General features: G+C 44.6%; 1 long non-coding RNA gene across 1 annotated transcript in view; it reads left to right on the plus strand.

Annotated features, from left to right (window-relative positions):
* The window catches only part of LOC135283671 (uncharacterized), a 125,647-nt gene that overhangs the window by 70,769 nt on the left and 41,735 nt on the right, over window positions 1-13,143 (plus strand). The window contains exon 4 of the long non-coding RNA XR_010349337.1: window positions 12,669-12,839. This is a non-coding gene — a long non-coding RNA (uncharacterized LOC135283671). The remainder of the gene's footprint in view (window positions 1-12,668; window positions 12,840-13,143) is intronic.

Below are 13,143 nucleotides of genomic sequence, written 5' to 3' on the forward strand. Positions count from 1 at the left end.
CTGACAGGTCCCATGGACATGAGAGATGCAGGAGTGTGCACCTCTCCATGCACTGCACCCCAAGAGTGGGGTCTGAACCCCACAATGGGATGCTGATACTTAAATGACACTTGGCTTTCCCATCTCCACGTGACATTGGAGAAAAGGAACCTGGTTGTTCAGCTCAACATGAACAACTGAAGTGCTTTTGCTCATAACAGTGTTCTCTGTGACCTGATGGACTGATAGGGCTGCAGTCCTAGAGTGATTTGTTGAATTTTGATAAACTGAAAACCCTGAGGCTTAGCAATGTAACATTCAAATTTTAAAATGCTAATGGGTGAAGGTCTATTCTCAACCCCAAGAAGTTGTGCATCTGTTAGACTGCAACCCATCCAACCTTCATGTGGGTGTACAGCTTTAAGGCTGTAAAAAACTGAAATTAATTTAGTTTTACTGAAATTACATTAATCAAATGTTAAATGTAATGACATTTTTAAATGTGCTGGGTTGGGGCCTGAATCAATAGAATTGCAGGACTGTGCCCAGGTGAAGCAGTGGCAGAAAATGCAGTCAGCATTCTCAGTGACAAAAGCTGTGCCGAGAAAGTACCAAACTCCTGATGGGCCCCACAGCATGTGCGTGGGCAGCAGAGGTGTGCGTGGCAGGCACGGGCACTCGGGCCCCTCGCTGCAGGAGGGACACCTGGCAGGTCTGCCCTGAGAGCACCAGGGAGACCTGCTGGGTGAGAGCAGCATCCCGGGGAGCTGCTGTCACTTTGACATATGAGCTGTTTGCACACATTTGACATGAAAACAAGCTATTGTTTGGGGGTCTCATAGCTGCTCTGCCTCCATTTCTAAACACAGGTGAAGCCCAGACAAACTGATGGGCTTTGTAAAACTAGAGCCCCGCTGCACTGAACCCCCTCTAATGCCAGTTTGTTTATTAGCATCCTCAGGTGTCTCAAACAACATTTAACCCCAGTCTTTCTGTTAATGCTTTGAGCCAAGAGGTTTGAACCCAGCCCTCAGCACCAGGCAGCTCAGGACAATTTGGGGGCAGAGGCTGCCGGGAGACCTTTGGGACAGTGTGAGGTTTTGAAGTTTTGGGGCCAGTTCTCTTCCCCAATGGGGGGAAATAAAACATCTCAGCTCTTTGTCTTGGATATACGCTTAGATTTTTTTCCAGCTCAACTCATAACCTAAATTAAGTGCACATTGTGCCTAATTCCCATTTAGAACAGTAATGGATGTAACAAAACAGCTCATGATTAGACATGTGTAATGACATCCTTGTGTGGATTTAATGGAATGAAAGCTCTGGTGAAGATCTGGACACAGGCAGAGTTGGGGGTTTTTCATCCTGGAAAGTTGGGTCCCAGGGCATCTGTTTCTTCTTTCCACTGTTAGAACCCTGGGCTGTAGAAAATCCTGCAAAGCACTGCACTGTGTCCAATGCATATGAGAACTGTGAATGTTAATTGAGAATTTTGTTTGCTGTTTGTGTTAGTTTTACTAATATACATAAAATTGTGCTTATAGTTGTGCTCACATAAATCCAGAGCTCTTCTGCTGCAGCTACTGGGCTGATTTCAGATTTTCCTCTTCTTGTTCCTCCATCCCCTGTCAGTGCAATGTCTTAATTGTTTTGCCCTCCTCACTTCTTCCCAAGGCCCAGCTGGCTCTGGAGGCCATGCTGGGTGCTGGCTCCACACACCGTGGTGTGCCAGCTGTCCAGGCTGGCACTCGCTGTCCTGGGAGGGCAGAGCCATAGGCTCTGCCTCCCCCGAATTCGGACGCGCTGCTGCCAGCAGAGCAGGTTGCTTGGTAACTGCAGCCACATTTCAAAAATGTACCCTTTTACAGCCAGCTTCCCAAACTAATGTCTTTGAAAGGAAGAGTTGTTCTTTCAGGATCGTTTTAATTTTGTTCTTTCTTTAAAAAAGGGGGAAAAAAGAGCCTTTCAGCTCCAGATTTGCTTTTCTTCTCTCCTCTTTCCCCGCATCTGGTACCACAAAGGGGAGCAGTGTCACATGCCCAGGAGCGAAGCCCTTTCATCCTCCTCTCCTTAGGGTTCAGCTGTTATAATTTCTGACTTTCAGGCTGAATGGAAGGAAACACTGAGCACTTCCCATAACGTCTGCATTTGGCATCTTCTCTTTCCTGAGTGTGGTTTTCCTCTTCTAAGAGTTCTATCTTTCTCTCTCTCCATGGCTGACAGGTCAACATGGAAGGTGGGACTGTGTCATGGGAGTGTTTGGTGTCTGTTCTCAGCTCTTGTGACGGTTTGCTGGATGTCCCTGTTGGACATGTTGTGTGCTTCTCAGGCTTTGCTGTCCCTGTCCATGCGGGGATGGGGACAGGTCAGGTTCTTCATGCAGATTCAGTGCTGGTGATCTGGAGGCTGGAGGAAGAGCCCACAGTCATTCCTCGTGCACAGGACAGTGCAGGGAGCAGCAGCACTGTGTCAGCAGTGTGAGCAGAGATGCATGAGCCCTGTCCAGCAGTACCCCGACCTCTGACCAGACCAGTGGCAGTAGAAGGACAAGTGAGATAATCCCTTGTGTTCTAGAGGTCAGTGCCATGTCGTGGGCTCAGAGGTCGGGTCAGCCATCGTGCCGAAGCCATTTAGTGTCCAAAGAGCTGCTCAATCCGTGCTGGCTCCATCTGCTTGAGAATGGAAACGACGGCGTCATAACAACACTCAGTGCAGGCTGTCACTTTTTATTTCACCACTGCTGCCCCATCACACAGAAACACAAACAACTGCAAAAGAAGTACAACACCCAAAGAGGCTGCTGACACAATGGGAGTACGGGACACAGCCTGAGAACACGAGCTGGGCCTGCTGGGCACAGAAACAGGAAAGCTGTGGTGATGAACGTGGTGTGAAAACAGAGCTGGCAGAAATCATGAGGAAAGGAGTGAGTGCTGATAAATACTGCATTAATAACAAGAAAGGATGACTCACAGCTCAAGCTGACTGTATGCTCATCTCAGCCTTCCCAGCAAGTTCAGAACCACGCACTCGTTACCAGGCTTTGTTCTGCCTGTTTGCTTTTAATTTTTGATTCTCTGTTCTGGATGGCTGCAGTCATCTGAACCTTTGGATGCATTAATATTTAAACAGGATGGGCAACAGAAGGCTGTGAAATGTCAGATGTGCCTGAAAATCAAGAGGGATTTGGAAGTAGATGATGGGTAGGTGGCTGTCTTAATTCAGCAGTGTAACAGCAGAGCTAACACAGACTCCCTCCTCTCTCTCCTCCCCTCCCACATGCACTCACTGAAAGGAAAATAAAAGACATTTGCGTTTGTTGGCAGCTGGTGATGTGTTCAAAAGGATCCTTATTGAGCAGATAAACAGTCATGTCTCTCTCCCCTTCCCCAAGTTCTGGGTTGATGACTAGTTTCCCTTTTTTTTCTTAGATGGATAAGGCTCTTCAAAAAAAAAAGATTTGATGTAATAAGTCAGAGAAAAGAAAAAAGTGCACACTCATACTTCTGTATCTCATGGCTTGCTCAGGGCACAAAGAGCTGAAGTCAAACGGCAGCTGCTCAGAGCTGGCATTTTCAGAAAGCTGGAGTCAGACCTTCCAAGTCCACTGTTAGTGTCCTTTTAAGAGCTGTTCATTTATCAGGGTATTTCATATAATCTGACAGGAAATTATATTTACGATGCTTTTAGCTCCATTTGGGACATTTTTTTAACACTACTTCTGGGATGTAAATTATTTAAAAATCATCAATTTAGTTCTTCACATGAAGAGATGAAAGCTTAACTAAAAAGCTTTCCTGTTCATGGCAGTCTTAAATTCTCCAGCAGATCTCTGGATTTTTGCTTAATTGAACACCTAAAGAATAAAAAGACCTTGGCCTCATAACACTTTTAGTAGAAGTAAATTTTAGATTTATTTAGCCCCATTGACTTTTGAAATACAACCACTAACAGCTTCTGTTTAAGCACCGTCCTTCGGAATGGGTAAAGCTTTTTATCACCAGGCATTAAATTCACTGATAGAGCATTTTATGTACCCCTCTGCCCCTTGCACAGCTCTCCTGGCCACTCCAGCCCTGTATTCCCAAGGGATGGGTAAAGCTGTGGAGGTGGCTGTGGCTGCTCTGGCGCAGTGAGGGGGTGGCTCCCACGCCCTGTCCCAGCCAGCTGGGCACACCAAGCCCACATGTCCCCAGCTCTGTCTCTGGCTGTAGCCCAGGGCAGTGCTTTGTGCCAGTCCCCAGCAGCCAGGCTGCTCAGGATGCCAGCAGGGCTTGTCCTCTGGCCTAACCTGCTGCTCACACATCCTCCTCAGGTGACACTTTTGGTTGTGTGTGATTCCTTTTGTCTTTACAATCCTTTCAAAGAACTAACGTGAGCAATGACTAGGAAATACTTGAACTCCTGGCAGATATATTTCAGCTGTAGACAATCTCAAAGCCCAAATATAAATGTAATTGAAATGAAAATTGAAAATAAAAATGTCTGTATGGATGCCATTTTCCTCCCTGAAAAAGTTCCAGTTAATAGAGTTCAACCCTAAACCAATCCGCAGGAAGATGCAGGATGAAGCTACAAACCAACTGCTCCCAGAAAAGGGGCCACTCTAATCTCACAAGGGAGCTGCAGTGAATGGCTTTGACATTCTTTTAAAACCAAAATACATCTGTCATGCATAGGAGTGTGGAAACTTGCTAAATATTCATGAATCTGTGATTTCCTTTGTTCCAGTTGTGCCTGGGGAGTATGGGATGTTTCCCCCCTGCCAATTACTGGCTGTTTGATCCCTGTCAGTGCAAATCTGAGGGCAGAGGGACACATTTCACATCAAGGTGTTGTGCCTGATGCTAACCTTAAAATCAATATGTGAGCAGTTGGTGGTTGCAGGTGAGTGACACTGCAGATGCAATGGAGACACTGGGATTCCCTGTAGTAATTAGCATTGATTCCCCTCTGGTTTGTTGTCTGTGAACTCATTAAATTGTGACCTGCATGTAGGACTTGCATTTCTGCCCTGGAAAAATCAGTGGATTTGCTATTGGTTATTACACCCCTGAGGCTGCAGTTGTTTAAATGCATGTGATGAGAGGACTGTTGAGAAATATTTCAAGTAAGAACTATAAAAGCAGGTTCCAAGGGTACTTTTTTTACAGCCAGAATCTGTTCTCTTGCCTAAATGTGACATACTCAAAAAGGAGCACTCCGTTTATCAAATCAGTGTGGAATTTCAATGCCTGCACTCATTGTTCCTGATGAATGGAGGGTGGCAGCAGCCCTGGTGGAGGCTGATTTGGCTCAGTTCTTGCTTTCTGTAGGAGGACTTGGCTCTTTTTTTTTTTTTTTGTCCTGTTTTGACTTCCGAGTGATGCTGGAAAACCCAGGTCCAGCACGATGTGCAGCACGTCAGTGGGGCTCTACAAGATGCTTTTCCTCATCCTCCAGAAAAGAAACAGCCTTTGTGGAAGACTAAGTAATAGTTTCCAAGCATTCCTGGTGCACAAAACCTGGGCTGTTTTAGTCTTGAGTTCAAACTCTCAACCACCACTGCTGGTTCAATGCTGAGGCCACTGGAGTTTGCCTGTCCTGCACTGTGGTAGCTCCAGAGCTGGCTGCACGGAGAGCTCTTACCAGACCTGGTGCTCTCAGCTCTCTCCATGTGCTTATGTGCACATCAGTGTCTTTTTCTGAGTTTGGGGGGCTTTTTGTACTGTTGGATTCAAAACAAGTATTTCACACAGTAAGGCAATTTGTTGTCCCCATGCTTAGGCCAATATTCACCAGGGGGCCAATTAAAATATTGCAGTGCTTGTTAATAATAATTCAGAGTGACTTTTCAGTTCAGTTTTGGTTTATTTGGGGATGCATGCTGGGACACGGCCAGCACTCTTCAAAGGACGCAGCACAGCTCAGGATCTCCACTCCTTTAACCATGACTTATCAGGGCAGCTGAAGGTCAGTTTTACTGCTCTCAGTGCAGATATTGATAATTTAAGGAGAAATTAGCACAAAGTTTATATATTGTTTGTGTCCCATGGAGCTCCTGAGCAGTGATGTGGAATTTCAGTTAAAAAGCTGTTCTGGTTCTTTGCGGCTCTGAGGGACAGAGTCTCTATATTGGTGAATACACCACCTATTAAAACCCTGGCATGATTTGCATTCTTTAGTAAGTAAATGGACACCCATCCGTAGGTCTCATGAACTAGTGAAGCTCCAGTGACTTTACTCCTACAGTTAATGAGCTGCTGGAATTAATTACAACTTTGGTTGATGATATTCATCTCTATATAGCTCTATTTAAAACCCTCCCCTCCAAACAGTAAGCATGCACTTGCATTACTGCTGCACAAGGGGATTTGGGGCTGGGTGGCCCTGGGGGCCAGTGGGCAGAGCACAGGGCAGGAGCTCTGCCGTGGCAGGCAGAAACACATTTCCAAAACTGGAGTTTGTGACATGTTTGGATGAAGTGTCACTTTCTGCTTCCCTGAAAACACAGCCTCCCTCAGGGCTGTGACCTGCTCCCCTGGGAGTGCTGTGTCCATGAGGTTTATGGACATTTGCTCTGTGAGCTGGTGGAGTTACTCCATAAGGGCTTATCATAAACTCCACCATTTTGGTACACTGATAATTTCCTTTAAAAAGTGTTTGTAAGTGTGAATTTAATCTAGTTATTTTTGATGTCCAGTGAAGCTTTAGACAGCAATTTAATCATTATTATTGGTATTGTACAGCTGCTCCCTGGAGGTGCTCAAACCATGTCAAAAAAGGAACCAACATAATGAATCTGATAGAATTTCAGAGGGAGAGATTAAATTTTGGATAATGAGTTCTACTGCATTTTTAATGTTATTGTAGCAATTCACACCACTGCATCCTGTTCATCTCTGGACTCAAAACGAAAATGTCAATTGGGAATTAGGCTGTGCAGATCTATTCTTTTTCAAGTCTTTTCCTCTTATAAAAATTAAAAACAAGACAAAAGGAGCACTAAATCTCTTCTGAGATGGGGTGGAATGAATTCTGTCTGTGTAGGAGCTGAAGCAGCCTCTGCTTGTTTCTCTCTCTGAATCAGACACCAACTTACATATTAACTTGAGCTTTGTGAACTCCACCAGTGGATTTTTAAAGCTCGGTGGTGGCAGTCCTGCATGTGCTGGGGGGCAGTGAAAAGTGAAAAGTGTGAAAAGTGTGAAAAGTGAAAAGTGTGAAAAGTGAAAAGTGTGTGTGGCCCCCGGCAGGAGGCTGGGACAGGGGTGCCTGGGGAGCTGGCTGCTCCCAGGGGAGGAGGCTGCTTCTCTATAGCCAGAGCTCCAAGCAGGGCTTGGGGCTCAGAGGAGCTGCCAAAAGTCGCCTTTCACTGGTGGAGTATTACTTCTGGAATTTTTATCTCTCACCTCTCTCTCCTGACAGGAACAGCATCATTGTTTGGTACTGAGAACAGTAACTCCCTTATCTTGGGAGTTGAACAATGTGATATAATTAATAAAAGTAATGACAATTCATTCACTGAATACCAATTAGTGTTCAGCTTTCTAAGGGAATGGAGATTGGGAATGGAAAACAGGTTGGATGATACCAGATAAAAAAATCATTTATTTGATGTAAAGGACATTAAGAAGGCATTTCACTCATGACAGGATGAAAAATGAAGCAAGCTTTGTGGCAACTGTGAATATTTTCATCTGCCAGTGTGCATGCTTTGATGACATGAGCACAGTCCCACACAAGCCCACAGTGCCCACAGCTTCCCTCCTGGGGGCTCTGCTCTGGGGCTGCCATCGCTGGAACTGGATTTCTTCTGTTGGAGCTGCACTGGTGAGAATGCTCAACACAGCTAATGGTTGCTTAATCTCTTGTGTACTTTTTTATGGTGTGCTGAAATGCCAGGGTGGAATCTGGAATGCCTCATTTATTAGCTCAGTATTAGGAAGAATAAGGATGCAATTAGGGTTTGAAAAAATTAGGTTAAATACCCATTTCCTGATACAGAGAGAGATTAGGACTCCTCCTGTTTCATATTAGGAGAGCAGGCTGGACAGCAGCCCTGTAATTGGTGCAAATGGCACAGGACATGCTTGGAAGCACCTCTAGAATCCAGCTTCAGCTCATCTGATTCCTGGAGAGCTGCAGTTGCACATCCTCATGCTTTCACTGCATTCTGGATTGCTTTTGTCCTCTCTTCTCCTGTTTGGCTCAGTGTCATTTGCAATTCAGGTCTCTCCAGCTTCTTGACAAAAGGCTTCTTGACAAATCTCAATTGCTGCCTGTCCTGCTTCTCTGGTTCTTCTCCATCTCTTTTCCCAGACTCTCCTGTATCCCTCAGAACTGTTCCAGTTTGTTCTCTGATGCTCTGGCACATTAAATGAACTCAGTGCTGTTGTGAGAGGGGGCATGCTGCCCCTCTGCAGAACTTTGAAATGGGTTCCAGGAGTCAGCAGCCATCACTTTGCAGCAAAAAACCATCCTCTGTGAATATCCATCATATTTCCTCCAAAATACTGATGAGTTGGCACAGTGCTCTTGCACTGATGAAGTTTTGCAGTTATATTATCCCCAGATAATTGGACTTCACAGTAAGACAAAACCTTTGTCCCAGATAGCACTTTTAGAAAATACTTTTTTCTTGAAATTACAATTATAAAAATATCCCTACTTTTCACTGTGTCCCCTGACAAATGGAGCATGATATTTAAATGCTCTTTGAAAAACATTCCTGAGATAAGATCATTAGTATATGAAAATGCTTTCTTAACAGAGGAAGCTTTTGTTGAAAACCTTTATTGGTGGTGGATTGGGAGTAATTAAGTGAAGTGTAATGACTCAAAATAACAAACAAGCTCTGCACAGCTATTTATGAACACCCAGTTCTCCTGGGGAAACCTAATCTGACATGAGCACAGAGTGTGAGGTGTGCTCGTGGTCATGGCAGGCAGGAGGGACATTTCTGAGCTGCAGAGTTGTGTCAGTGGCTGCAGAACAGGTTCTGTACCCCACAGCAAACCCGTGCCAGGCTGGCAGCTCCTGCAGGGAGTCTGGGAGTTCACTGGTCCCACGTGCTCCGTATCTATCTATATCATCTATATCTATATCTATATCTATATCTATATCTATATCTATCTATATGTCTATATCTATATCTATCTATTCCTGTTCTACCTATATCTCCTCTCTGGGTACCTCCCAATCCATTAGGTTCTGCTGAATGCAAGTGGTGGAGGTTCCACAACGAAGTGGGAAAGCCAAATGAGAATGAGAAATAGCCTTTCCAGTGATTTACACTCAAAGTGAGTCTCCAGGGTGTGTGTGTTTGCCTCACCCTGTGCAGGGGTGTCCCAGGGACAGGCAGTCCTGGAATGATTTTTAAAATCTCTTAGAAACTCACAAAGATCAGAAGTTAATTTTCATGTCTCTTCTATGGCTGCTGTATAATTAATTTCTCTGAACCAGTTTGTTTTTCTGCTGCCAAACACTTCAATGCTTATATGTAAATTATCAACATCTGAAGCCGTCTTTCCTTAGAAAGAATACAAGGCAATCATCAGATAAAAGTCATTACACATTCACAGCTATTCTGCTCCACTGATAATAAAATATTCTTAGGCAAAGGTGACCTTTTTACAATAGATTTATTAATGTCAGGACTTCAGAATTGTCTTTTCTTGTTACAAGTCTTACCAAAAACATTAAGAAGAGTGAAGTTTATGGTCTTAAAGATGTGTCAAAACACAGCCATTAAGGACATTTTCACAGAATGTTATTTATATAACCCATTTTTTTGTATTTTATGTGCAAAATATTGAGATAATACAGACATTCTTGACAGAACTCTGTATTAATGACTTCTTTTGATTTCTGATCATATTCTAGAGAATCTAGATAAGATTTCTAGCCCTCACATTTATGGCCTTGGAAATCTCCCTGGATCCAAGAAAAAGTTTTTCCCATAGACATGAGAACATTAGCTCCTTCAAATGCAGAAACATTTTTATGTTGTCCTGAGTTTGTGCCCCCAGTGGAGGGCAGATCCCTTAAAATCCAAATTATCCCAGAATTTCCATCTTCTTTTCCCAGTCTCCATCCCACCCAGCAGAGCTGGTGATGCTCATCCTCGAGCTGCTGTGCCAGCAGGATCCAGTCCCACGTGCCTCCACTTTGGTATCTCTCCAAAATCAATATTTTAAAGAAACTTAAATTATTCCTCCTACAGGAGTCATGATTCATGCAATGATAGCATCAATATTAATACAATAATCGAACTTTAAAGTCAGCTGCTAAGCAACCTGTCATGCCCACAGAGCAAACTGGACTCAGACCAGAACAACTGGAACTGGAGAAAACTTAATGGGAAAAAGAAAAGACTAAAGGAGGGAAGATGTTAGTCAAGTACTGGATTTTGCAGAGCCACCTCTGGGCACGGGGAGCTGCGTTTTTGGGGTGTTCCCAGCCCACGTTTTTGGGATGTTCCCAGCCCACATTTTTGGGATGTTCCCAGCCCACGTTTTTGGGATGTTCCCGGCCCACGTTTTTGGGATATTACCAGCCCACATTTTTGGGATGTTCCACCCTGTCTGGTCCAGCTGCAGCTCAGCTGCTTTGCTGCTGGCTCTGAGCTGGCCCCACTCCCCAGGCTCTGCCCTGCTCCAGGCACATCCACTCTGCTCACCTTCTGTGGAAATAAAGAATCAAGGGGAAATAGGCACAGGACAAAATGTTATTCTCTTGCTTTTTTTCTTCCTGCACACTTCTGAAGGTCCATTCAGTGTTTCCCTTCCAGCAAACTATTTAGTCAGAGCAATTGCAGGGAGCTCTGTTTCTGCCCTCTGAAGGTTATCTAATGGCTTTCAGTATGGACAGTTTAGGATGTGTCTTGATGTGCAGGGAGCTGAGATTAATAGAATAGAGGGAAATTACTTATTCCAATAGCTTTTTAAATAAAAAAAGCAAGTTGGTTTAAAAGAGGAAAGGCCATGCCAAGTATTTCCATTATACTGGTTTTTTCATTATCTTGAGGAGCCTGAAGAAGTCTCTGGGAAATGAGATTCTGTTTGGTAGAAGATGCAAGTGCAGGTTGGGAAAGGGTATCGGAGCCAGCTGGTGCAGAAGGAAAAGAGAAAAGAGGTCATTCATTATGATTTTTTCCTCATGGTTGCCAGCAAAACAGAGGAAGAAACATGTCCTCTGGGATATCCCAGCTGGCAAGAACATCCTTAAAGGCTGAATTCCAGCCACACCAGCAACAGAAAAAAATAATTTAGCAAACCCTGGAGACCTACATTTTTGTGGATTCACCAGAGTATTGGCGAGCACCCTGGTTGTTTTAATCTCCAGAGCTGCATGGTGGTGTATAAAGTAGAAGAAAAATAGGATCTCAACGCTAGGAACAGACCCAAATTGCTGTTGTTTTTGTGTTTCAAGACTCAGCAGTGTTTCTTTGCCTTTTCTCTCTCCTTTGCTGTGCTTTTATCCTCCTAAAAAACACTTCTGCCTGTTGGCCCTGCACGGCCCCTGCACTGAGCACAGCCTGGCCGTGGAGGGACACCTGGCAGGTCTGGCATGGGCAGCAGGATGTCTTTTTCCTTTCTCAAACATCAACTACCTCACTTTCCACTGACTGTAACTCCCTTCTTGTCTTTTTAATTAGCTCACCTAACACATTGGCTGCAAACAGTGACCCAGGCTGCTCTTCCTTTTTTTTACATATTGATAAATCATCCGCTGTGACTGATAATTTATGCAGCCCCAGCTGCCCCCCACCCTTGCCTTTCCACTCCCTCCCCGAGGTTTGGAGCTGCTGGATGGAAGCTGCCTGGCAGCAGGGCTGTCAGCTCGTGCTCAGCACCAAACACACACTGAGCTGGACCCCAACCTGTGCAAGTCCATTCCTGAGTCAATAGCTGTAAGAGCTCTCTCTGGCATCTGTTTGCACAAAAGGCAGTTCAGGCACCTTTGTCACTCTTGTGAGTCTGCTGGTGCTCCTGTTCCAAAAAATAAAGACAGCACAAGAGTAAGGCAGGGATTTTTAATTGTAGGGAGTCTTGACATAGTCTTCTGAACACTGAGGGCAAATTATCCATGGGAAATAACTTTGACTGTTGCCTCCGTTATTTATCCTTAATCCTAACTCAGTACCTTCAGAGAGGTATAAAACTCTGCCTTTGCAAACAAATGATACTTCTTTTCAGCCCTCCCTGCTGAGGGTTTGGGTTGTTCTTGCCCAATCAATATGATTTTTGGAAGTGGTCTTCTGCACCTTTTCTGTCAAACACTGCATTTTTCATGGTTCAAGTTTTCTGCAGCTATTTAGTTTTTCTTTGATGGAAATAGAAATAATACCTAAATAATCACTTTGATTTTTATTTGAGGCAGCTGTGCTGGGACAGAACCTATTGTTCAGATCCCTTACCTTTTACACAACAGAGATAAATTAATTACAGGGCTTTCCCCTGACATCCAGGCTCTTGCCTGCAAATGTTCACATAAAAGATGAATGACAATGAGGTTCTCATTACAGCTTGATGAATTAGCCTTTTCACTTCAGTTCCAGGAAAGTCTACTTCATGGTCAACACTCTTGTTTAGGCCCTGCTGTGTTTTTTCTCTCATTGAATTCAAATCGTGCAGCTGCTGTCAAACCACCTTTGTTGGAGCAATCCATTATTTTGAACTGCCCTTTAGAATTCTTCTCTTTTCCAGGGAATTTGCCACAGTGGTTTGCCAGCTAGTCAGCAACAGCATCTTCCTAATTTTCCTTTGTGCACATCACACACCTGGGGCTGCAGGAAGAAGTGGCAGCCTTGTGTAAAACAGCAAAAGGACCAGGAGAGCATCCCCTCCTCAGTTCAGGGCATGAGCCCTGTGTTCAGGGTAAGCCAAGCTGCACAGTCTGATGTTCTCAGCCTACTGCCACCTTTTTTTTGTGTGTCCACACAACGATCCTGTTGGCATGTAAGGCACAGTTTAGTTAAAACTGGAATATATATGGGGCAGGAGGGAAATGTGCAGAGGTGTTTGGACACAGGTAGATTAATTTCCAGTTTGTGAGAGGGTGGGAGAAATGATGATGGACCTCCCTTGTGTCCCCCACATCTTGCCCAGAGCAGGGACACCCTGTGTGCAAGGGCACGAGGGCCATCTTGCCCAGCCATTCTGCTCTGAGGGGCCAAATGGA

The sequence above is a fragment of the Passer domesticus genome, chromosome 19 (assembly GCF_036417665.1).
Source record: "Passer domesticus isolate bPasDom1 chromosome 19, bPasDom1.hap1, whole genome shotgun sequence".
Lineage (NCBI taxonomy): Eukaryota > Metazoa > Chordata > Aves > Passeriformes > Passeridae > Passer > Passer domesticus.